The sequence below is a fragment of the Acomys minous genome (genome assembly GCF_964271855.1).
Source record: "Acomys minous genome assembly, chromosome: 3".
Classification (NCBI taxonomy): Eukaryota; Metazoa; Chordata; class Mammalia; order Rodentia; family Muridae; genus Acomys; species Acomys minous.
Genome location: NC_140485.1, coordinates 12888533 through 12914708, shown reverse-complemented (window position 1 = coordinate 12914708; position 26176 = coordinate 12888533). Strand labels below are relative to the sequence as shown.

Here is a 26176-nt window from a genome sequence, read left to right as displayed (position 1 = left end):
CGTTTTTACTGGAATGTTTCTCATTCACAATCTTACTATTCTTTCACCTTTGAATTCAGGACCTCAGACTTCATGTACTGTGTTAACACTGTCAATGGCAAGGGAGGCCACCAGGAAACCATATGACACACTTGTTGTCTCTACTCTTGGACCTATTAACCTGGCTTAATATTTGCATTGGAAATTGCCTGTGATTGTTTCCCAGTATTCCTCAGGTAATGCAGGGAATAAAACTCTGGGGATTCTTGGCAAGAAAGGTCCTTTGACTATCAGTTATATTACTGGGCTCTGGTTCCACCCTGACATTGCTTAGCAGATCCACTCAATGGAGTCTGGACCAAACTCATTGCTCTGGTCCTAAAGCTGTTTGCTCCCCAGAGTTTAGTCAAATAGTAATCAGCCTCACATGTGGATCCTCTGTTGTAATTCTCTCACTGGTGACTCTTCCTTGCTGCCCATTGTGGTCTCTATCTAGTCTTAATAATGTTGAAAATTCTGCTATAGCAATTCTCTTTGTTTCTATTGTTTGAATATTTCCTTTCTTCTACATGATAAGTTCAATTATAGCAATTTACTAGAAGGAAAATAAGATCCAATGCATTTCTATGAACACACTAAGTGACCACTCAGACATGACTCTGAAATGACTCAAATCAGACAGCCACTTCTCCAGTCATAGAAGCCAGACACACGGCTTCTCGAACAGAAAGCATAAAATATACATGCCATTGAGAGAGCTCAGTCACATGACCAAACTCCCCAAGTTGGAGGAATTGCTGTGGAAAGCCCAGTCGGCTTCAGTAAAAAAATTATGAGTAATAGAAGACTAGCTGGGGTCAGTATTGCTCTGGGGTTGTGATTGCAGCTTCTGGAGAGAGACATACATGGCTAAGTTCAGAAAGGGATGGTGCTTTATAGCTTTTCTCCATCCTGGTTCATTACCTGAACCATAGGTGTGTCACCCCGTTACAAACCTCAAGGAGTTATTATAAGTAGTACCAACACAGGAAGAATAAAGTAGGGGTTACCTGTGCTAGTAAATGCTAATTTCATGCATCACTCTTATTGGATTATAGAATGTCTGCTGATATGGCTACAAAATACTTCTCAATGTTTGTGATGTTATTTCTGGCTGAGATTGGCATTTGAATCCACAGACTGAGTAAAGCCAATGGCTCCTTACATTGTAGTTGGGCATCGTCCAGTCCACCAGGGTCTGAAAAGAATAAAAATGAATGCAGAGAAAGGCTCAGTTTCTACCTTATTTTTTTTCTCTTGCCTCTGGAAATCTAAGGACTCCCAGCTCTTTAGACTGAGCTTAGTCTGAAACCAACCCTTCAGCTCTCTGGTTCTCAGGTACTTGTGGTATGCCAGTGGCCTTGTTGAGTCTTCAGCTTATAGATGGTTGATCCTCTGAATCCCACTTCCATAATGATGTAAGCTAATACATTGTAACAAACTTTTTTTTTCCTGGAGAACATTGGTGAATATAGCTGTAGTTACCATCAGGACTTCAATAACAACAGTGCAGTATGTGGAGAACATTATAGGAGATGACACATGAACTCTTGTGTCTGCTGCTGGTGGTAACTGAATGAATCTCCTCAGTGCTCCAATATCACCTTTACAGAGCAAAATTATGGTACAAGAAATATGTAAATAAGGATATTCTAGAAACAATAGTTTGTAGCTGAAGTGGATACTCTAGTAGATAGGACATTAAGTTTGAAATTGCCATGATGTTTTTAATTTTAAAATTAACTTATTAGGTATTGAGGGGAGTGTGGGGGGTGTGGGTGAGGGTGTTGGTTGACAGGTGTGTACATGCACATACGTACATGCCAAGACATACATTGTGAGTCCAGAGAACAATTTTGTGTGGTTGGTTCTTTCCTCCCAAGTTTATGTGGGTTGGTGAGGAAGGGTACATGAATCACTAGTCTTGCAGAGAAAATGCTTTTACCCACTGAGCCTTCTTCCAAGACCCTTAAAGGAGTAGACACGACTGGCCTTGAACTCTTGCCTCTACATCCTTAGTGTATCCTACTGGCATCTACCACAATCAATAGGTTGAATCTAAATCTGTACAAAACAAAAATCTTATCCAATTGAATGGCTACCAAATGGGTATCAACAAAGGTCTTTGTGGGTAGTTACTTAGAATGTACTAGACATCTTCTGCTGAGTTAAACACAACGCATTCATCTGTTCAGCCCACATTCTCTCTTGACTTCCTAGTATATGGAGGCTCGAAAAGAGTATCAGCCAAATCCACCTTTTGGTCAGGATGGTGGCAACTGAAAACAGCAGAGATCTGTGACCATTAATTTTTAGAAGCAGTAAGATATCTTGCCAACTTGCATAGCTAGTAAGAGTCAAAAAAGAGGCAGGAATCCAGTGTCCCAAATATTATAACTGACTTGCATACAGTGAAATCTCAAGATTGCTGCCCATGATTTATATCAGGTTCTATTTATACCCAGATTTATATGTAGTTACAGATTAAGGAAGTCACAGAAGGCAAAGGCCAGACATGACCAGTGTCTTGCAGCAGGACCTTCCCTGAAGGGTCACCGAGCTCTGAGGATCATCATCTGCTTCTGTCACAACATTCAGCTACCATTTTTAAAACAAAGATCAAGTTACTGTGAAAAATGAAAAACTTTCATGGAAAGAAGACAAAGAAAAGGAGAAAACTGCTAACTTAGAATGAGTACCCCTCACACATACCCTTGTACTATGAGAATTTTGTGATTTTGGTTTCTTAAAAAAACATAGAAATGTTAATGGACTGTGGTTTCATCTTAATCCCATGTGTGGGATATGGGACCACTCCTCAGCAGCTGATGATGATTTGCCTCATGCTTGGAAAGGTCATGGTTTTGCCAGCTGAAAATAGTTTCTGAGATCGTGTGATGTTGGAATTCTGAGGACTTTTCATAGGATATATAAACGCTAGAGTCCCAAGAGAAAGGATTTCTGCTGGTGGCTGGTTGGTGATTGGATGCTGTTGGTAAGACCGAGATATTAGATATCCTGACGACAATGATTTGCCCCCTTTCCCCTCTATCTTATTTCTCTCTCTTTGAGTAGTAGGGGTTGAGAGGGAAGAAGTAAAAGGGGAGAGAAGGATGGAAGAGAGAAAGGAACCCTCAAAGCAGCCACGGTCAGCTACACCCCTATATTCTCTGTTCTTTCTGTGACTGGATGAATGGAAGTTTTCATGACACCTTTTCTTAGAAGAGAAGGAGGACTTAAGACCTTCCTGGAGGAGAAAGTGAGGTTATAGATTCTCCCTGTATGCACTTCTCGACTCCTACAAAGAAACCAAAAGAACAGAAGGATAAGATTTTTTTTTTCTTTACTAGATCTGGTCACACTCCTGTACCTACTCTTTTATAGGGCCAACCTGTCTCGGCCCTTACTTATACAACTCAACTGTAGAAAACTACCATGCTAAGTGAGTTAGTAAGTCCTTTTGATGTCCTCCTCCTCCAAACCTCACGATATTTCTTATTGCCATGAATGCCATCTCTGTCTTCATAAGGAATCCTGTTATGTTGGTTGACCTAGAATCTTTGTTTACCCCCAACCAACCACAGTTCCTCCATTGAGTAGTTTTCATCCATTGGCCTCCACCTGCTTTTTGACTCTATAGTTCCGCCTTCATAAGGAACACTTAGAGATAAGACAAAGCTCTCTCAATGTAAAATTCTATTGCCAGGGACCTAATACATATCGGGATGCCTCTGAATAGTGTCTTTTAATGTTTTAAATAATGCTTTTTCAAGTATCATTGATTAGTTCTTTTCTTTAACAAACCCAATCAACAGGAGAATACTACCCCACAAGTCTATGTCTAGAAAGAGGCTAATGTTCTACAAGTCTCAATAATGCAAAGCATTTTGGGGGAAAGCAAATAAACCTACACAGACAAGACAAACGTCTCTACCTAATCAGTGAAATTATAAGTACATAGCTGATAACAGTCTGCAGAGAATACTGGAAATGTTATGGTCTCCGAGGGCCTTAAACTATGAGCTAGATTTTAAGTTTTCCACTTTCTCATCCATGAATATGCACAAACAACAACAAAACAGTGGTATGTGGCATGGATGTCAAGACTACAGACAAAGCAGAAAAAAAGACCTAGTCCACAACTGAATAGCAGTCAAAACAGTACATAGAAGCCAAAAAAGTTAATTTCTAAAATGTCTTTCCCCAAAGTTAAACTGAGGTAACAAACAGAAGTCTATGTAGGACACTGCAATAGCAAATTACATAAGTCACTGAGAGAAAATAGATTCCATATGAGAAATTTCAGAGGGAGGGGAAGTACTCAGGATAAAGACTGGCCACATATATTCTATACTAGTGACCTGTCTAGGTCACTGTAAGTTCATTTCCCTGAACAACATTTAGGATTCAATTTTATCATTGATTTTCCTCCCATTTAGATTTTAAATATGCAAATGAATTTTCATTTTAACTCCAGTCTAAATTGACATATCAACACAAATATATTTCTTAACAAAACTCCAAAATAGAAACAGCAACACAATGGCAAATTAGGACACAAAGATGAAAAACTGAGATCACAAGATACTGGGAAGAAAGAATCTATCTATAGTGTCTTTGGTAACTTATAATTCATTTCCAGCCAAGAGATGGTTTCACATACAATCAGTCCAATACTTTGGGGCTGCCAAAATAGTGTGATCAAAGAAATTCACCGGGTTAGATATTTTTGTAGGGACTATAATTACACTTCTCCATTGTGCCTTTTCCCACTTTTAAGATCTGGGTTTGTTTTGTTTTGTTTGGGAGCCTGGCCATATCTGCTGCCTCTGCTTCTCAGAATGGATGACAGCCAGCAAGAAAGACCTCCTTGCTCAAGGTCTCCACTGCATCTCTGCCAAGAACGTTTGGAAGAATGTAACTCTACCCAGACCTTGGTCTTTCTCTGAATCATCTTGACAATATCAATGGCCAGTTCTAGCAACTGTGTTCCCCTTTCTGCCTTCTAAGCACTTCCTGCTCATCAACGTTAAGCATACCCAGCTCCACTGATCTTCATCTGCACGGCTTCCCTTCTTCTTTATGCGCCAGTCAATTCACACCTTCTAGTGCTAACTTTCTTCTTTCTTTCACATCAAAATTCTTGAAGGAATTGTCTGTTCTGCATATTTGTATTTATTTATTTTGTAATCCTTGTCTCCGTGGCCTCCAAGGAGAGATGAGACAATATATACCTCATGGGGAAGCTGATTGAATTAAATAAGATAAGCAAGCGGGAAATTTCCAATGGAGTCTATTATATAATTAAACAATAACAATTATACAGAGTTATGATTCAGGCAACTTTTAGTTAGGATTTATGGAGAAGTGGGTGGCATGTGAGATACTAAAACATTTTGAAAGCATAATATCTAGATTCTTTCGCTCCAGTGTGAAAGATAAGAAGAGCAGAAAACACACTGAAGTGCATGATATGGTGATGTCCTCTTAGAAAATGTGACAAAAGCAAAGACAAAATGGAATCACCACAAAAGGCCATTTATACTGTGTACTATGTCACTCCAGGAGGTTGCAATCACTTGAACCAGATGGAAAGGCTGTCCTTCAAAGTGGAGGCACACAAGATTCTGATTGTAAATGAACTAAATAGGGAAACCTGATAGTCTCCCTGGAGTATGGTAGACACTGCATCCCTCAGGTTCAACAATTAGGGTAATCCAAGAAAAGGTAAATATTGCTCCTCAAACCACAAGAGTTCAGTCTTTCGCTATCCCTGACTGTGTTCCAAAAGTTTCTTCTTTTTATTCCTTTAGGTGGGCAGCAAGTGTAGGAGAATTTTTTCTACTTGTCTGCCATTCCAGGTTGGAAATAAGCTTGTTCCTGTCATGAAATGCTCTGCAACTCTCCTGCCTGCAAGAATGAGGGGCACTTTATTTAAAATGACACATATTTCAAATATTATATAAAAATAGCTCAAGGCTTATTAGCTTAGAGTTTGAAAGAACAGTAGTTTAATGTCCTAAGGGCAATCGTTGATATGACCTGTTAACTTGGACTTCATCTTCTTCACAGTTAATTTGGATAGGCAATGTGAAAGTGTCTTTCCCTATTACTACAATCTACCTGAAGTGGTATGTTCTCATCAAGGAAACCACTGCTGTTATTTTTCAAATCCTACCATAGGCTTCTCAGCACCAAATATACATTCTTCACTGCTTCCTGATTGAGAACACTTGTAAAAACTTGTTAACATTTGCCGTTTACCTGAATGTAAATAGGACAAAGAATATGCACCTCTTTGCACCCAGAATCCCTCTTACCTCCTCTTTTTTCTCCACGAAAAATTATTTTTTGGTTTAAGGTCTTTTAGAAAGATCTAGCCTCAAAATCAATTTCATTATGTGTTAATAGGTTCAACTTTACATATAATTTTTTTTGTAACTTTCCTGTCACTCTTACAGTGTCTGTTCCTAAAAACGGTCATGAGTATGAAACCATACTAATGGGAGCACAAATTTCTATGAATGCCTTGGAAGGGACAATTACCAGCTGGTCCCCAGTGTCCTCCAAGAGTGTAATTGCATCACATGGGTAAATGCTTTTCTCCTCGGGCTATTTCATCTCACTTTTTCCACACGAGGTCAGTCGAATCAATACTTCCTATGTTCAAAGGTGCGCGCTTAGCCACTCATGATTCCAGTTCAGCAACCACAGTGATGCTGTCTTGTTTGTTTGAAAATTATGTTGCGTATCCCTTCATATTCTGGCTTAATGCCCTTTAACCCACTGTACATGTACTGCTCTTGTCTACCCTAACAGTTTCATAGATGCATTCATGGTTGACTATCAAAAGAATGTTTTTGTATTTTATCATTTGAGAACTATCTGTTCATACTATTAGCCCATATAGAGATGGGGTGCTTTGGATTTTTAGTGTTTCGGTGGATTTGTGTGCATGCTCACGTGTGTGTGTGTGTGTGTGTGTGTGTGTGTGTGTGTGTGTGTGTTCAGACGTATATCTAGCAAAGATTTTCCCCTATCATGTAGGTTGTCTCTATTCCTTTTGCTGTCCAAAAGCTTTGTGGCTTCATTAAATCCACTTTTTCCTCACTTACTATCAGAGAAACACAAATAAAAATTATACCAAAATTCCATCTCACCCCAACAGAATTGCAACAACCATGGAAAAAATAACAAGTGCTTGCTAGAATACAAGCCAAAGGTAACCCTTATATACCACTGGTGGATATGTCAATCAATCCAGCTACTATGGAAATTAGTACAGATATTCCTTAAAAGACTAACAACAGTTACTCCATAGGACCCTGCTAAACTGCTTCTGCGTATTTACCAGAGGGCTTCAAGTCTACATATCACTGGGATACATGCATAATCCTATATCAATATTATGGAATCAATCTAGGAATCCAACGACAGAAGCATTTTTAAATGTAGAAATTATGGTTTGCATACAGGATAAATTCTTTTAGGAAGAAGAACAGAATTATTTCATTAGGAAGAAAATGAATGAAAGTAAAAATCATGATAAAATTAACTCAGTCATAATTATAAGTGCTATGCTTTCTCTCAGCTCTGCTTCTTTATAGACTTATCAGTATATAAAATAGATGGCATTAAAGAAAAATCAGCACTGTAGAGAAAACAAAGGGACTAATGAGAAGAAATGGGATGTATGTGTGGCATATGTTCAAGGTACATCATATGTTAGCATGAAAATGGCCTTTGGTAACCCTGTATACTAAAATAAAATTTTTAAAAGATAAATGCTTTGTTTTGTTTTAACTAACAATTTCTCAAAGGTCTGTGAAGTGTTGAAAATAGGTTAAGGGACAAATATGGAGCTAGCAAGCCTTGTTCCAGCTGACAGGTGTCCAAAGTGACTTCCAGCAGCCACATCTATGTTCCTGAGGGCTTTCCCAAACTTCAGATTATGGCAATAAAAATTAAGCTATCTTGGGGTCATCTTCAGTGAGTGGCTGATAAGAGGTAGTCTACACACTTTGACTCTTTCACTTTTGGATAGATAAATTCTGAAACATGAGTGTTACATACTTTCAGTTTTCCCAGTTTAATATTTCAATATTGGTAATCTTTGTTCTCTGAGTTGGATATGTGTGCCTAACATTCCTATGTTGGCACTTAGACCTAAATATGATGGTATTCAGAGATGAGGCCTTAAGGCAGAGATTGGATCATGGAGGCACGGTTCCATGGACAATGTCCTTGGAAACAGCTGAAGATGAGCTTCTGCTCTGTTTTGTCTTCTTGCCCCAGGAGGATGAAGCTTTGTCTAGACCCTCTAGAACCTATTGTATTAAAGCCCTATCCTGAAGCCAGCCCTTTCTAGATGCTGAATGTTCTAATAATTGACCTTGATTTTGTTTTCACAGACCTTTGAAAAACTGTTATTTAACTTAAAGAAAGATATATTAAATAAAATATCTTAAAAATATAAATGCCATCATCATGTACTTATATGATATACTCTGATAATGTTTCCCTCATAGCCATTACACCCCCTTTCTTTTATTCCCATCTTAGAATTGTTAGAAATACATTTCTATTATTTATAAACAATCTTGTCTAGTGTGTTTAGTTGCACTGCAACAATGATTTCAGCTGCAATGCTTCATTGTGCTGTTTTTCTCTTTCTCATAATGGTGTTCCTTGAAATTTTCAAATGATCTACTCATTCCTAAATCTTTACCTTAACTTCTGATTCTGGAGGGAATTTCAATCAAAATAAAAAAGGACTTAGGCTTTCAAAGTGAGAACACGTTCTTTCCTAGTGTCTCTTATGAGCTTCTTGCAATGGTTAAATGAGAGTATAGAACACAGAGAACTCAACTGCTATGAATAATGTTTCCATAGGATTTCAGTTATTGTTGCCACCCTTACTTCAACTTTGAGGAATATCTTTTTACAACCAAGGAAATTTATAAAAGTACACAAGGAAATGATAATAAATTACTATGTTACTGGTCTGTGTAAACTGTAATCTATATTTTAGAGTGTACTTTTGTGCTTTTAAGAAAGCATTTACTATGAAACAATGCTATGTTACACTAGCAGCCAGTTCATACATGTTGTGTTTACTCTACCTCTTGTTTATATCAAAGACCACCTCAAGAAGTGGACCCATGAATAAAAGTGCCAGAATAACATCTATTACATTGTGTAGTAATTTTACAACTAATGTTTTTTTTTAAAAGATGTGCATGTGTTTGGCTTTTGTAATGTATCTATAAGGGTTCATAGTGACAGATCCACAACATATACACTTCTTAGAAGAAATCCACATCTTTGGATAGCACAGGGCTCGTTTCCGCCTCTCCTTCAAATATCACCATTCTAGTGAAGCTGACACAACTGCTCAATTGGAAATCACTCTCATGACCTCCACTCATGCCAAACTTTCTGATCCCTTTATTCTCTCCATATTTTCCAAAGCATAGTCAGCTGCTGACACTGCACACATTCACTTACAATGCTCACTGTCTCTCCTTCAAAGGAGGGATTTATCTACTGTGTTCACTGCTGTGCTCCAACATGACCTAGAAACACACAACAGAGCTCAATGTTCATCTAGTGAAAACAGGGGTGACCAGATTACAATAGTAACTGTAACAGTTTTTTTTAAAATCTAGTCTGTCAAAGGATAAAGCTGACATGTATAGGCACTGCCTAAATAGACAGATCCAAATGCATTTACTTTTTAACTTGTTTTTAGTGTGTATATATGCATGGAGACGTGTGAAGGTACATCTGCTGCACTAAGCATGTCAAGTTCCAATGGAAACTTAGGAGTCATATGTCTCTTTTCATTTTTAGGGAGGAAATTCAGGTCACCAGACTTGTGCAGCAAAGGCTTTTACCCGCCGAGTTGTCTTACTGGCATATGGTTATTTGTTTTACTCTTATCAGTTAAGTAATTAAATTAGAAACAAAGGTTTTTCTGTCCTACAGTGGTGTCAACAACTAGTACAAACCTTGAACCACATAGGAAAGAAAGAATTCTGTGGTGGGAGGAATATGCTTTGTGTTAAAATACAATTAAAGTGAGAAATGAGTAGAAAACTGCTCCAACACTGCCCCTTTCTAAGCAAATAAAACACCTAGGGACAGTTCTGTAATTTTCTGTCTCACCAGCTTTACATTACTTATTAGGAAGGTATAGGGATATCATTATTCTTAGTTACCTCAAGTGACTCCCTGTTGATTTTGAGATTTTTCACCAATTGTATACAACACAAAGCATTGGTAAAACTCTACTTCATCATGCTATAAGACACATATTATGTAAATGGCTGAACTACAGTTTTCTACAGAATGCATATAATGTAAAGACCCTACTTCATCTTATCTGGAATAGACATCATTGATAGTACATGCTCTACTCCAGTATTATATAAAATACTCATTCTGTATAAAGCTCTATTCTACCATTCTATAAAATATACATACGTATAAAACTCCTATTTTAGTCACTGTTCTATTGCTGCGAAGAGACTCCATGATTAAGGCAACTTTATAAAAGAAAGCATTTAATTAGGGGTTTGCTTCAAATTTCAGAGGCTTAGTCCATTATCATCATGTGAAGGAACATGGCAGCAGGCAGCAGGGTCCTGGAGAAGTAGCTAAGAGGCACATCCTGATCTGTCATCAGTGAAGACAGAAAGAGAGGAGAGAAGGAGAGAGAGAGTGAGACAGAGAGAGAGAGAGACAGAGAGAGAGAGACAGAGAGAGAGAGAGAGACAGAGAGAGAGAGACAGAGAGAGAGAAGAGAGAGAGAGAGAGAGAGAGAGAGAGAGAGAGAGAGAGAGAGAGAGAGAGAGAGAGAGAGAGAGAGAGACTGGGCTTAGCATGGGCTTTTGAAGCCTCAAAGCCTACCCACAGTGACACACTGCCTCCAATAAGGCCACACCTACTAATCCTTCTAATCCTTTCAAATAGTTCCACTTTCTGGTGACTGAGCATTCAAATGCATGAACCTATGGGAGAGGGAAACTCTTATTATAGAACTCATATCATACAGAAAGTTGTACTACTTTCTATAGTAGTATAGAATGCACAAGGCTCCACTATACCGTTGTATAGAATCCACATCATCTACAGAGCTCCATTTCACCTATGCACTGTGGATGCTTTGTGCTTCCACAAGATGATGTCATAGAAGTATCCTGACATCTTTTTAAGTTTTGATAATCCCTACTACCAGCAAGCACAAGACTATATGATTTCTCTCTCTACTTTCGTTTAATTCAAGCAAAGTATAATATAAATTTTAAAAATAATTATTCATTGTTAAAAAGTTGGATTGCTTAAGTTAATTTATGCAAATGTTTCCAGCAAATATCTGATATTCTACTTTCTAAAATAAATTTATATCAGCATAGGAATATAACCTTTAAAAATATAATTTCTCTTATAAATAATTATATAAAATGCCCTGTGTTTTCACTAAGTAAAATTTGAGTCACAATATTTAAGGAGGAAATAGTCTATCCTTATAAACATATAGGAGCGCCCTCAAGCAAAAAGTAAAATATTCAAACAATTTGAAGACAAAGAAGATGATTTAAACAAGGAAAATCACACAATGATAGAAAGGACAAGCAGTGACTGTGGTAAGATAGGGACTCTGATTTCTATCTTGGTTTTGGTGCAGCCAAGCGCTTCTCAGCTATAGGAGACAGTTGCCAGGAGAAGTTCAATGAATGTTGCCAATTACTCAACAACTCTCTCTCTCTCTCTCTCTCTCTCTCTCTCTGTGTGTGTGTGTGTGTGTGTGTGTGTGTGTGTGTGTGTGTGTGTGTGTGTTTCTGTGTGTATGTGTGGAGTGTGAAAAACAGCCAGAAATCTAGCTTTTTTTTCAGACACTTCACACTATGAGTGTCAAGAAAAATACAATTTAACACTGTGCTCTACGCTGGCATCACAATATGGTTTATACTTGAGAAGATTCATGTGCTCTGAACACTCAGGCTTTTAAAGGATGGCTCCATCATCCCCAAAGTTAATGAATTCTGTATAGTGATTCACCTAGTGTAGATACATAACAGGCTGACACAGATATTGCCTTGGTAATCCAACTAAAGTGTACAAGCTACTGCAGAGAGCGTCCATACACGACCATTGTAGTTTCTTTCTAATTTTCACTGTAGAATGTTTTGTCTCCAGGAACACTTCCACAAGCATAGCCAGCTGGTACTGAAGAGGTCTTGAACTCTAGACTGAGAAATCCTTACTTCAGCCACTTGCTTGGATTCATGTCCCTTCTAAGCCTTCTTAGCTTCTCCTCATTTCCTGGTATGTTCATTGCTATGGAAACGGTAGTGCCAAAGAACTGAGGAGAACAGAATCAAACCTCAGTTTTCCATATAAAACTCAGCAGCTGTTTAAACAGGAAATTTACCACAATCAGGTATATTCACACCAGGTTCGAGACAACAAAGCCATGAGTATACTATATCTAGTAATCAGTGATTACACTTAATACTTTTCAATAAATCCAGTTACTTTTTCAGTTGTTGAAAACATAATTCTTAGCTAATGTTGTGCTTCTTCCCTCTTTCTGTTTACAGTATGTTCAAAATCTCTATCCTCTTGTAACATCTACTAGTGGAGTTTCTTTCTCTGAAAAACAGTCATGGAGTAATTAATCTTAACTGTCTTTCATTGATAGAAAATAGAAAATTAATATTATTATGGAGAAAGGAAATAGATATTCTATTTCCAGCATCTGTTGCAGAATTTTTAATTTATGGCAATGTTTTCCCATTTGACCTCAAATATTTAGCCTGTGAAATAGCGATATATCCACAAACACATATTAAGGGCCTGTCAGAAAGTGAGGTGGTGAGATGCAAAGGTGAAAAAAAATCACAAGACAGGTATTCTAGAATTTTCATTCCAGTGCAAGACAGAAGTTCAATAGACTTAAAACATATTGTGGTGAATATCTTGGGGTCAGCCAGGTCATATACAATAATTTGGTTTCAATGAGTATATAGTTCTCAGATGGCTTTAATGATCATTTCAAGTGTAAAATGATGACAAAACCAGAGAGAAATATAACTCAAAGGCTAAGAGAGATTGACAATGAGGAAAAGATAAACAAGCAGAAACCTTCAGATGATGAGAGTGAACGAGGGTGGGGTAGTAAGAGGAAAGAAGGGTAGACTCGTGAGGAGATGCACACACCATGGAGGTAGCCATTATCTTCCAAACATTCATGAAAGGCTAAATAAACCACGTTGCAGGTTGTTCCAGGATCCCCTACACAGTCTGTGGATGCTCAAGTCTTGTGTGTAATGTTTGCACGTAACCTATATATATCCCCCAGGTACTAAAAATAATCTCTAGATTACATGTAATACTTAATACAGTGTAAACGTTAACAGTTGTTGTAATACATTACTCAGAGACAGGTGACAAGAAAGCTGTATTTACTTGATCAGCATGGGTGCAATAATTTTCAATTTTTTTTAATCTATAGATAGTTGAATCCACAAATACAGACCCAAAAATGTAAGGACAGTTGCACTGTTCACTTGAGGTGTGACTAGCTGCTGGTCAAATATAATTGAAAAATTCATTTGGTACTTATTTCTATATATCTAAAAGCCTTTAGGATAACATTGTCCTAAAAACTACCTGGACAAGACATGTCCTACATACTATTTCTATAAGATGTTTTTCTTTAGCCCTTCCTTCTTCAATGCTAAAGCATACTCAAGTAACAACTGTTTCTATGTTGGAGTGAGAATCCTTGTGTTAAACTGTCTCTGAACCTGTAAAATTCAAATGAAGTTAAAATATTAGTCTTTGTGTAAGACTGCTGTTCTAGCTAGTGATTTAAAACTGTTAGCTGATTTGTCCCTTTCCCTAATCTTTTAACTTAAATGATCATCATTAGACATGAACATACAATGTGACATTAAGTGAAATGCTAAAGAGTGTCTACATTGTGTCAAATCCCTGCATTTTAACTGAAAAGTGAAATTGATAATTGTCTATGAGATGTCTTATTTGGCACAAAAGTTGGTTTGTTCCGTTTTTCTCTTCCTTTCCCAGTCCTCCACATCACATGGTCTGCCTTTGAATTTATCATAGACCCAATGTCGTGTAGGCATGAGGTTATTGTGTAGCTTAAATTCTGATTTCCTTTCTAAATGTTGTGTTAACTCTGCTCCCCAGTTATCCTGTTACGTCAATAAAGCAGCTTACAGCCAATCAATGAGTAAGGAAAGAATAGGGCAGGATGGGTTAGAAGAGAATTCAGCCATGGGGAGAGGTGCAAGATCAGGAGTAAGGAGCTGGAGACACGGTGAGCTACAAAGTGCAAGCATCACTGGTAAGTTTGCTGGGAGTAAGACAGAAATAGCATAGAGGGCTAAGAACAGACCAAAACTGCTCCAAGATTGTGTTGTGAAGCCTTGTATTATAAAAGAATCTCAATTATCTGTGTGATAGCCAGGTTAAGAAATAAACTAAGAGAAACAAACAGTATTCCATAAAAATAACTTCAGCAATTGGCGCCCCATTGTGGGTTCCGCCTGTAGACATTGAAGTTTTTCAAACCTACTTTATTTCAGGTTCTTTAACACATATACTCCCCTTCCAACCCATCTACCTTACATAGGAGAGAAAATAGGTTAATGGGAACAGAAATAGCACTTTTTAGACTCAGTTCCTTGGAGTGATTCTACTCTTTATCGTCATGATTTCAGCAGACCAGTTAAACAGCGAGCCAGCAATTCAGCAAAGGTGAGTGCAACCTCAGCAGCCAGAACCTGGAACAACAGCCAGAACCCAGAACCTCGAAGCATTCTCTGGAGAATCTCTTTCGAGAAGTGTCTCAAAGTGGAGCGATGAACAGCCAAAGGATAGGAAATGATACCAAGACCAGAAAGCAAGCCTCTGGTTTTAGGCTCATATAGATATAGATTAGATATAGATATAGATATAGATATAGATATAGATATAGATATAGATATTCTCATAGAATCTGTACTATGATGTTTGTCAGTAGCAAAGACCATGTCCCCACAAGAGGTAGTTCCTCTTCTAGTGGACAAACACCATGTGTTCTCTCACAAGTCGGCTTCCAACAGGCAAACACCGCACACGCTCACACAAGTCTGTTTCACATCCCACACTTGGTATCAAAATAAAAACATGTTTAAATCCACCACAATATTGCTTGCATGAATTCTGATTAATTGGGAGAATGAGACATGGGAAGAAAAGAGATATATAGCATATGACTTTGAAGGAAAAACAGTGAATTTTTACTGCCAATGGAGGCAGGGATGTCAATTCCATTGAAAACTAGTACATAGGTTCCCACAACAGATCAATTTTGTTAATTCTATGTAAAATTAATTTCTTAAACAAGGAACAAGATAGCAATTTTTTCATTTTTCTTGTAAAGTTAATCCTAACAGTAAACACAGCAGGGTAGCTATGCCTTTACTTGATCTTTTTATTAGAAAATCCAAAGGAGCAGAAATGCTGAACCTGAGGATTTGTGGACATTGAAGAGTCCACATAGATCTGTTAATCAGGTAAAGGTTCATTTCCTGAATGTTCCAGGCACTATACAAAACTGCTGTGCGTATCTTCTGAGCTTTTGTTGCCATGCATTTATGGAATTTGGATGCAAACAATCCAGTTTGGCTCTTCTCTATACTGTATAACTGCAGTACAGTTGGCCTTGAATGACTTAGTTGACAGCATTCTTATTACTAACTAGTGTGCATGGGGAACATGTTTTGATGGTTGTTTCCATCTTGTTCAGTATGTTATCTGTAATCACAGAAATGTCTTTCTGATTTTCACGTAATCTTTATACCTTTGCATGAGTAGTTAATTCTGTTTGCCTTTCTGACAACTTGGAAATCAGGGTTGAATTCAAAGACAAAGAATCAGGCCCCATCCCTTGCCTCTGCCCCCTGGCACCTTCACGAGGACACGTGCTTTTATGCCCAATTTCATTCATCCCTCTGATAAGCTTTTGTCTAGCCCTGTTATGATGAAGAGGAATAGAGAAGTCAAGGTCCTAGATACAAAGAGCAAGGCCACAGATGGGACCACAGACTGCAGGTAAAACATAGGCTCTTCAGTGACACAGAAGATGTTGCTGACAGATCCAGAGAGTGTGGAGGAACAAACCTTTGTTACCTTTGGTAACCAGAGATAATTAAAAGTTACTTTTTCTGTACAGTGAGAGTCATTTTTAGTACAGTGAGAGAATAATTGCTTTATTTTTGTCCCTTCTATTTACAAACCATTGCTTCTCAGGAAAGAGTTTATAAAGAATTATAAAACATCATTGTTGGGGCTGGAGAGATAGTTCAGTGGCAAAGAGGGCTTGCTGCTCTTTCCAGAGGGACGGTGTTCAATTCCAAGTTCTTGATACAGGTGTCTTGAGTCTGGAGCTGATTGGGTACTTTCGTATCTATGATGGTCTCTGTGTGTATTTGGTTTGGGGAATTAGCTCTGGCATTCCTGGCAAGGCAGGGCTGTTGTAATTAAATTTATTTATGTACTATGCGGGTTTACAATATGCCTTGGTGTGTGTGTGGAGGTCAGAGAGCAACTTGCTGGAATCAGTTCTCGTCATTCATCATGTGGGCTCACTGGGTCAAGGGGATCAAACACGGGTCATAGATATTGGCAGAAAGTGCCTTTTGTCTCACAGAGCCATCTTGCTTGGCACTCCTGCCAATTTTTTTTGAGACCTTTCATATTGTTCTAATGGATTCCTTTTACTTGAGGAAGGTGGTTTCTTTGATTCACATGAAAACTTAGAGCCATTGCTGATACACCTGGCAGAGTTCCTGACACAACAGATAATCAATGGATGCTCTGAACGCTAATAATCACAACCTCTGTGTGCATCATCATCACATTTGCAAAATGGTGGGTTATTTTATGTTTCTGAAAATTTCAGAAAGGTATTTAAAGAGAAAAAAAAGCCACATTTCTACCGACCAGAGAGTGCCTTTCTGTTTTATTTCAGTGTTTTTATATACTTATGTGATGCAGTGTCACAAAGTATTTTCATTTATTACATGCAGTAGAGTTACCTGAGCATTCCACTTACAATTCTGTCATTTCATACTCCTCATAATGACCACATTCTATCTCATTTAATTATGTATGCTCTTCCAATTTTTAATATACATCCCAATGAACAATTTTCTACAAAAAAATGTTGCTGGTATTATCTGGCAACATTTTAGTAAAGATTTTAGTAAAAAAAAATGTTTAGTAATACAAATACAAATTAAAATAAGAAAGTTTCTTTCAAATAATATACATTTTGAAAAGCATTTGTCAGATTTTTCACACTCATTTCTCAGAAGGCATTATGTAACCTCCCTACTGTGAGCAATGAGGATATCTTGGGCAATGCTTCGTTGTCAGTATTGTTACTTTTTACAATTTCAATAATAAATAGACATCTCACTTTCATTTGCAATTCTATTACTAGTAGTGAGAAGATACAATAGATAATTCCACTTGTCTTCTATATGTCTTTATTTTGAATCATTTGTTAACATGTTTGGACAACAAAAGTGATGTTAATTATTTAGAATTTTTTAAATAGTTCTTTAGCGTAATATTATAATAACTATCATGGTTGGTGCCACTATTACTATAGATATGTATATATTATTAATTTATTCTTGTTACATCTCAATGGTTATCCCATCCCTTGTATCCTCCCATTCTTCCCTCTCTCCCATTTTCCCCTTATTCCCCTCCCCTATGACTGTTCCTGAGGGGGATTACCTCCCCCTGTATATGTTCATAGGGTATCAAGTCTCTTCTTGGTAACCTGCTGTCCTTCCTCTGAGTGCCACCAGGTCTCCCCTTCCAGGGGACATATTTATTTATTTATTTATTTATTTATTTATTTATTTATTTTGGTTTTTCGAGCAGGGTTTCTCTATGTTATCTTGACTGTCCTGGGCTCGCTTTGTAGACCAGGCTGGCCTTAAACTCACAACGATCCACCTGCCTCTGCCTCCCGAGTGCTAGGATTAAAGGCGTGCGCCACCACTGCCCGGCTTTACTCCATATTTTTAAGTTCCACTTTTAAATGTATATATTTGTATAAATACATAACATACTCAACTCCATATTTTGTTTTGTGATTCTTCTCAGTGATTTGATATTTAAGAACTCCTTCACATCAGGTTAATTTTGTATTTTCTTGTAGCTTTGCAACTTCCCTATATACTTTCCAATATAGTTGGAATTTACCTTGGAGAATCCTGCAAGCAGAGGGGTTTAGCGCAATGCTTTCTGCAGATGCAGCCTGTTGCCTTGAAGTTTTTGCCACACAGTCTTGTTGTTGTTGTTTTAGTGCTTTCTCCACTTTTTCTTCTGAAAGTGGTTTGAGCCTATGTCCAGGTTATTCTTTTTCACTCATGCATTTATCATTTACTTCAATAGCACCATGCTGTTGTCATGCTTGAGTTTGATGCTTAGATTTAACTTTATTTCAATCGAGAGAAAACGACCACATCCATCTCTATGCCCATGCTGCATACACCCACCTGCAGTGGTCATGGCCTTCAAGCACGTTTACTATCCTCACTTTAACATACACACACACGCACACGCACACGCACGCACATGCACACGCACACGCACGCACAGCTTCTATGTACTCTCACCTACCTTTAGTCTCCTTGTAGCTATGTCCCTCCTTCACCCTCCCCAGTCCACAAGCCCCAGCCACCACTTTTTATCTAATTATTTTCTATTTTTATGTGGTTATTCGCTCTGCACCATTTTCTTGTATTCTGTCAATTCTCCTGCAAAAAAAAAACCTATATAATAGATTTGGGGAACAATAACTATTTCATAATGTTTATGTGTCTGAACATGAATAAAGTATGGCTTTCTGTTTTCTTGTTTCTTAGTCTTAAACATCTTGTGGAAATTTTCATAGCTTTCTGCATAAGTGTTTACATATTCTTTTTAATTCTAGGTAATCTATCTATTCACAATTCCTATTTTCTCCAGATATTTATATACTCACAATTTCATGAATATGTTTCTGTCAAAAAGTGCTGGTATCTGGGGTAGCCTTTCACTTTTGAACATGTATTTTATAACCAATCACATTACTTAGGTCTCTTAATTAGCTCCTTGGGTTTTAATTTCTTCAACTCTGGCCCAATTACATGTAACTAAAAGTTAAGACACCTGGTCATTTTAGGCTTCTTGCATGAAAATTTCCATTTAAGCATATCCGTTAAATGATATTTCATTATTTTGTAGAATATCTTTTTTAAAGGATCAAAAAAGGATGTGAATCTACAGCTACTCTAGAAATCAAAAGAGTATGGTGGATTCTCACATTGGACTGTGCTGGCTTCTTTCAAGAATATAATCTTCTCCAACCAAATGAATGGTCATTCCTTTAATTAGGTAAGACAAACTAATCAACAAAAGCATATACCAGAAACTTGCTCTCAAATAAAAATTCAGTTTCTCTCTTATATTAATGCCAACAACAATGGTCAGAATGGTTTAAAAATAAAAAACAAAGCTCATGTTGATGGGTTTAGAAATGGCGCATTCCTCTATAAAAGGAAAAAAAATTTCACTGAGCATACATTTCTTATCTTGAAAATATCCATAATGTTGGATTTTACCAAATCGTCAGTACACTAGTGATACGTGTAGTCCCATTGTTTTTGAAAAGATGATTCTGAGGAGGGTCTTAAGAGAGCTTGGCTCACAATCCTGGATCAGTTATTAGGTAAATTATTGTCATATAACATGATTATCTACTAGTTTCTGGAAGGCTGAAGATCTAGTTTGCTGTTGTCTGAGACTGAGCTTGACGGTCTCACCTATGCGACACATACTCGCAGAACATTTGTTGATATATTTTCACAGTAGTCTCGGTTGCCAGAAAATACTGATCCAGTTAGTTAGCTGCTAGCAAGTCCAAAACTGAATCTTAGAAGACGCATTTGTTAAAGCCAAGAATACGCCTCTTTTGAAGTTAGAAAAAGGTTCTAAATTGCTCTTTTCATGCTAGTAAGAAAAACAGTTTCTAGAGAATAATGTCTTCAAATTGGCACAGAAAAATGCTATGACACTCATTCATCAGACACAGATTAAGCAACTTCTGCATACAAGAAACAAAATCAATGTACATTACAAAGGTCAAAGGCATTAAAAGACCAGGAAAGTAAGCATAACCTGTGATAAAAAATATTATCAAAGATAAGGAAAAAAGAGTAATGAGAGAGCTAGGATGATGAATTCAAGTAGATTGGACTGGAAAGATGAAACAAAAAGGATTTTGGGCCTTCAGGACAGCAGGTCAGTGTGACAGCAGCAAGATGCCCATAACCAGGCTAGACAAGGACGATACGTCCATATCTAACAGTATGGAAACTGTTAACAAATGTTTGGGTAGCATTTTATGCAAGGAACTAATAAGATCCTATGTTCTGTAACAGCTTTAAGGATAACCAATCAACTAGAGTATTTTGGGAAGTTGTACTCATGACCTAAGGAAAAGAATATGGAGTTTTATAGTAGTGTCAGAGGTGGCAACTCCTGTTTTAGAAAAAGATATCAAAGCTTAAATCTGGAAGGCTATGCGGCACTTTGAGGTGTTCAGGGCAAAGGAAAGGAAGGTAACAAGGGTGACTCCTGCTAGTCTGCCTAAATCATCTTCATAGACTGTATACCATTTACCAAAATGAAAAGAAAAGCTGTGAGATTTGGAGAATCTAAGGGACGTAACTGCCAGCAACTCTAATAGCAATAACTGGTATAGGGCTTTTTGTTACTCTATGGTACCTAGTAGGGGCAGTATTACCCTGTTATAGAGTAAGCCCAGTGTGTGTGTGTGTGTGTGTGTGTGTGTGTGTGTGTGTGTGTGTGTGTGTGTGTGTGTGTGTCTTAAAACTTTTTAAGACAAAAATATTTGGTGGGAATGCAATGGGGTTTGGATCTGGGAGGGGTTGGGGGAGGAGTGATGATAATCAAAATACAGTGCATGAAATTCTCAAAGAACTAGAGAGAATATTAAAAAGAAATCTAAATCATCCCCCCAAGAAAGAAAGAAAAAGACATTAAAAAAAGAAAAAGAAAGAAAGCTATGAGCAATTGAGATAACTCAGGAGGTAAAGATGCTTGCCACCAGGCCTAATGACCTGAAATCAGTCCTCAGAGCACACATTGTGGAAGGAGAAAAGCTATTCTTATTAGTTGGCCTCTGACATCTTCACATGTGCTATGGCATGCACAAGCACCCACCCTCCCCTCCCCCCACAGACACACCATACATACATACATGCATGCGTACATACATACATACATACATACAGGCACATTATACAAATATAGGTGTGGAAAGATGATGAACCTGGGGAGACTTAGGCAGAGGAATGGGGAGTGTATAAGACCAAAATACATTGTATGAATGTAAGAAATTCTCAAAAAATAACCTCATAAAATACATTTCTAAAAATTAAAAAGAAACATTTTTTAAAAGAAAAAAGGTGGGATATATATATTGCTTTTTTTTTTTTTTACTGTTATTGTTCTGCATTGTCTTGGTAGTACAGCCAAAAGGGAGAAGACTTAAACCCTTTGGGGGCCATCTATAGAAGATCTGAGTCCCAGTTTTTTTTTTTTTCACTTTCCATGTCACATCCAAGTGAGGTGTCTGTGATTCTGCTCTTCGCTATCACACTTGGGAACACAGAACTCAGACAAGTTAGTTACATTAAATATCCTCTGAAGTGGTTTCTGAGCTCACACCATTCCTTATATTCTGAAATTTGCTGGCATAGTATCAGTGCTGTCACTGTTATTACACACTTAGTAGAAACTAAGTTAAATCTTGCCTCCCCAAATTCATCACAGTCCGGAACATGTCCATGTGACCCAATTTGGAACTGAGATCTTTGCAGATGTAACTGAATTAAGGCATGGCTAGAGTGGGCTCTAAATGTTATAGGGACAGTCTCCTTGAGTAAAGACAGAAACCTGGACGCAGGAACAGCCACAGAGAGGAGGCCACGTGATGATGTAGAAACAGAATTATGTGGTCAGAGGTGAGGAATGCCTGAGACTTTGAGAAGCGCTTTCTCCCAAAAGCGCCAGAGGATTGCCCTGGTAACACTATGATGTTAGACCTAAAATGTACAGATCTGTACTACAATACATTTCCCCTACTTTAAGCAGTTTGGCATGTATGGCTATGTCAGTGCTAAGAGAAAAAAACAATTTAGAGTATCTCAGTGAAAGCATATGTTTGAATCTGATTTTGGTCTTATTCACTCCCCATTCCTCTGCCTAAATCCTCCCAGGTTCATCCTCTTTCCCTTCCTAAATTTGTATCATATAGACATATGATACATAGACGCATATATTGGAATATGGACTCCAAACACACACATATACTTCTCAAAAGATTTTTCACTGTGTCCAGGTGCTTTATACGATTACTAATAGCCACGTTTACCCACTTATGTGGGCTTTGCTACGCACAAGCCTGTGTTGCTGATAAAGAAATTAAATTGCTTGTACGAAATCCCAAAGATAAATATGGGAGAACCGAGTTCAAGTTTAACTTTATCTCATCATGAAAGTGACCCTGTATCCCAGAACTCCTGTCTCTGGTACCTGTCCACTTCAGAAAACTCTGAGATGTAGGAGACACTGACAACGTTGGTTTTCAGTGCCTACAATCTAAAACCATATTTGTTAATTAAATGATAAATCGCAAGGACTTAGTAAAGTCAATGTAATATCCACAGAGGAACTCAAAGTTTATTCTAATGCAAGTATTTCCAGTGAACTTGCCATCCGCTTCTAATGCTTTCATTAGAGATCCTGCTTTGCACGAGTCTATTCAAAGTTAGGTGTTATCAGATTGGACATTTGCAGCTTTAATTTACTTAAATGCATTTCCCTCTTGCATTCTCTGTTTCATTATCACGGTACTGACTCATTCTTGCCACCTAAGGAGATCATAAGAATAAATAGTGTTAAGTGCAGAGGAAAGTATCTAAACTTCATATTCCCAGACAGATGCCCAGCCTTACATGATAAAACAGGAAATGAAGGCATGTTCTAAATTTACCTCTCCACCCTCTCAGTGGGCTATGCTGCTAATCATAACAGATACAAATGTAAGGTGTCACATCTGTTCTTGTAGAATGTCAACTTCAGGAAGCCTGGCGCTTCTACAGTGAGTACCATATCCATCTGGACTCAGGTTAAAGAAGCTGCCCTGAGCCACCAAATCCCGCAAGAGGTTCACTGATGTTTTTTTTTTTTTGTGAAGTATGCAAGACCCTCTGGCCAGGTCTCTGCACTTCCCCAAGCATACCCAGTTTTCCAAGCTGTCATCAACTATTAACCATGACACTTTCTTCTGGCTTCTTCCTTTATTGCTCTCATCTTTAAAAGATCTCTTCAGATAGCCATGCACAAGGCTAGGGTTCACTTAACTGAGCTATGAATGCTGGCAAATTAACTTCTACCCTATCACAATGGAAAACTCCAGATACACATGGTTTCAAAAAAGGATGCTCACACTCGTGCTCCAAACTGGACACTGACAGTCCTGAGACTTTCCAAGTTTATCCTCTAGGACACTGACTGACATTGCACACAATTTTAACCAGAGTTTGGAAGCCCGAGTTCCTCTCCACCACATTCTTCCCACCACTGCCCATAGGCAGAAGAAGTTCTCTCCCAATCCATTGCAACCCACCAAGCGAAGAGAGACAAACAACAAAGGAAAACGCAGTCTCATAAACGCTCTGCTACAGCATCTTGTGATCCACACCTGCTAAAAGACAAAAACCATATGGGAACCCTGCCCTGGCAATGCATTCAGCACACCCTGAGAGCAGCAGGCACTGTCTTAACCACCGGCAGGGCGTGCGCGAGTGCATACACAAAGAACTGCTGCTGGGCTTGCTAGCCTGTCGGGGTACCAGCAGACTCCTAGAGCTAGCAACCAGGGTAATCTCCTACGCCCTCCACCCCAGCATAAAGGCGCTATCCTTTATTTGACCGGTGAAGAGCCCAGGATGGATGATATCGCATGAGTTGGGGGGTTGGGGAGTGGGCGGACCCCGGATCCCTTGCCCATCCTAGGAGGTCCCTAGCCTTTAGCATCTCCTAGGAGATGCACAATCAATTGTGCTGTCATAGAGGTCTCCTTTCGCATCCTCTCCAGGCAAAGCCAGATGCCCGGCGTAGCAGCCGTGCGCATCTTGGCAAGCGCCCCTTCTGGAGCCACTACCCCAGCAAGCCGACCTGCCCGGTGCGCCTGCCTACCTGGTGGCTGTCTGTCAGCAGCGAAGCCGCGGTGCCTCGTCTGCTTCTCCGCTGCTGCTACATCTGTTATATCGCTCCGAGCGCCATGTTCCTGCTCTCCCTGGGTGCACGCTGGGGAACTACTACGGCTGGGTAGGGGCAAGGGGGGCGGGGGCTAACGGAGGAGGTGGGGGCAGAGCCAACGCTTTCTACTCTCCTCCCAAACCTCTCCCAGCTACTGAGCATGCCCAAGCCGCTTGCCTTCGCCCCTAGGAGGACTGTCCGCTGAGAGACCACTTCTGCTGCTCCAGGTTTTCGGAACAGCCGGCTGTAGGAAAGCTGTAGCAACTGAGGGGGGCGGGGGGCGGGTGAAAAGGGGGCGTGTAGAGGGAGTGTCTACAAGCTGGAGCTGGAGAAAACAGCCAATCAGATCACACTTTCCTTCTACCATCCCCCCTGCGGGCTACTCCCGCATAACCCTCCCTGCACATCCCACTTCGTCCAAATTTTTGGTAGGACCTTTGCAGAGATGCGCTACATCAGGATGCTAGCTAGCCTCTTTGCCATCACCTGGTCCCGTGCTTCGCAAACTTTAATGAGCCTATGAATTAAAATGCAGATTTGGATTCTACTGGCTGAACCTGAGATTCCGCAAGCCAAAACAACTTCCCAGTAGATGTTTGGTGCTATGCAGTTGCCCCTCTGAAAGGTCACTAGGTGCAAGGATCCAGAACCATCCTTTTTAACCTCTAACTGGTCATGTCCTTTAATCAGCAATGGACTTTTGAGCTGAAGGAATTACCCTTCAGCTTTGGACAGCAGCAGCAATTCAAGTGAGGGTGTCCCTGGGGATGCCATGCCTTTCCTGGAAAGAAGCTCTATAGGGCAGGCATTAAACGCACAGCATAAAGCCATTATTTTGATCTAGAATTAAGATCTCAGGAGATGGGCTTTTGAACCAATTCACAATCACTTTGATATTCTAGGCTGGGAAACTCAGGCTCACTTAACCTGTTGTTGACCTGTGGTCCCATTCAAGCCTGAATCAGTCTGCCTTGACTGCCTGCCTGCCTTTCCTGAGCTGGGAGGAAACCTGAGTGGTTCGATATAATGTCAAGGCTGGGCTGGGCTGGGTAGTTGAGACTTGACTGGTCTTTTGGGAGCAAACGACCACGAGCTTTTTTTTTTTTTTTTTTTTTTTTTTTTTTTTTTTTTTTGCTAGACGAAGTTTGTGATAAAGTTAACAAGGATAACTTCTAGTTCAACTGGAACCTCACCCTGTTCCACATCAAGTCCCCTCCCAAGACTTTGAAGGTATGGGTATTATCGGAAGTATTCAATAACTATGTGAAACTGAAAAAGATTGACAAAAACAAACAAAAAACAAAACAAAACAAAAAACCAAAAACCAAAAAAAACCATGAGACTAATCTTGGAATTGAGGGAGTCACATCCCTCTCCATCCTCAGCTGTACCTAAGGTACCCCTACGAGCATATGGTATCTGATCTATAACTGAACAATAAATTAAATAACAGGGACATTTATCTCTTAGTGCACTAGTATTCTCAATAACTGAAGACAGTTTGCTAGTGAATAGTAGACATTTATCATCACCCACACCCATGACTTCTGGTCAGTTCACACAGTACCGTCGCTGCAGTAACTTCCATGTCAAAACAGAATCATGGCAGGGGCTGATACTGAAGAGATGCCACAGACATTAAGAATACATGTTGCAAGCCGGGCATGGTGGCACACGCCTTTAATCCCAGCATTCAGGAGGCAGAGGCAAGCAGATCTCTGTGAGTTCA

At 39.0% G+C, this 26176-nt stretch overlaps 1 protein-coding gene across 1 annotated transcript in view; it reads right to left on the bottom strand.

Annotated features, from left to right (window-relative positions):
- The window catches only part of PAK5 (p21 (RAC1) activated kinase 5), a 292585-nt gene extending 267867 nt beyond the window's left edge, over positions 1-24718 (bottom strand). The window contains exon 1 of the mRNA XM_084776856.1: positions 24385-24718. The gene's annotated coding sequence lies outside the window, so the exon portion shown is untranslated. The remainder of the gene's footprint in view (positions 1-24384) is intronic.
- Positions 24719-26176: the final 1458 nt, after the last annotated feature.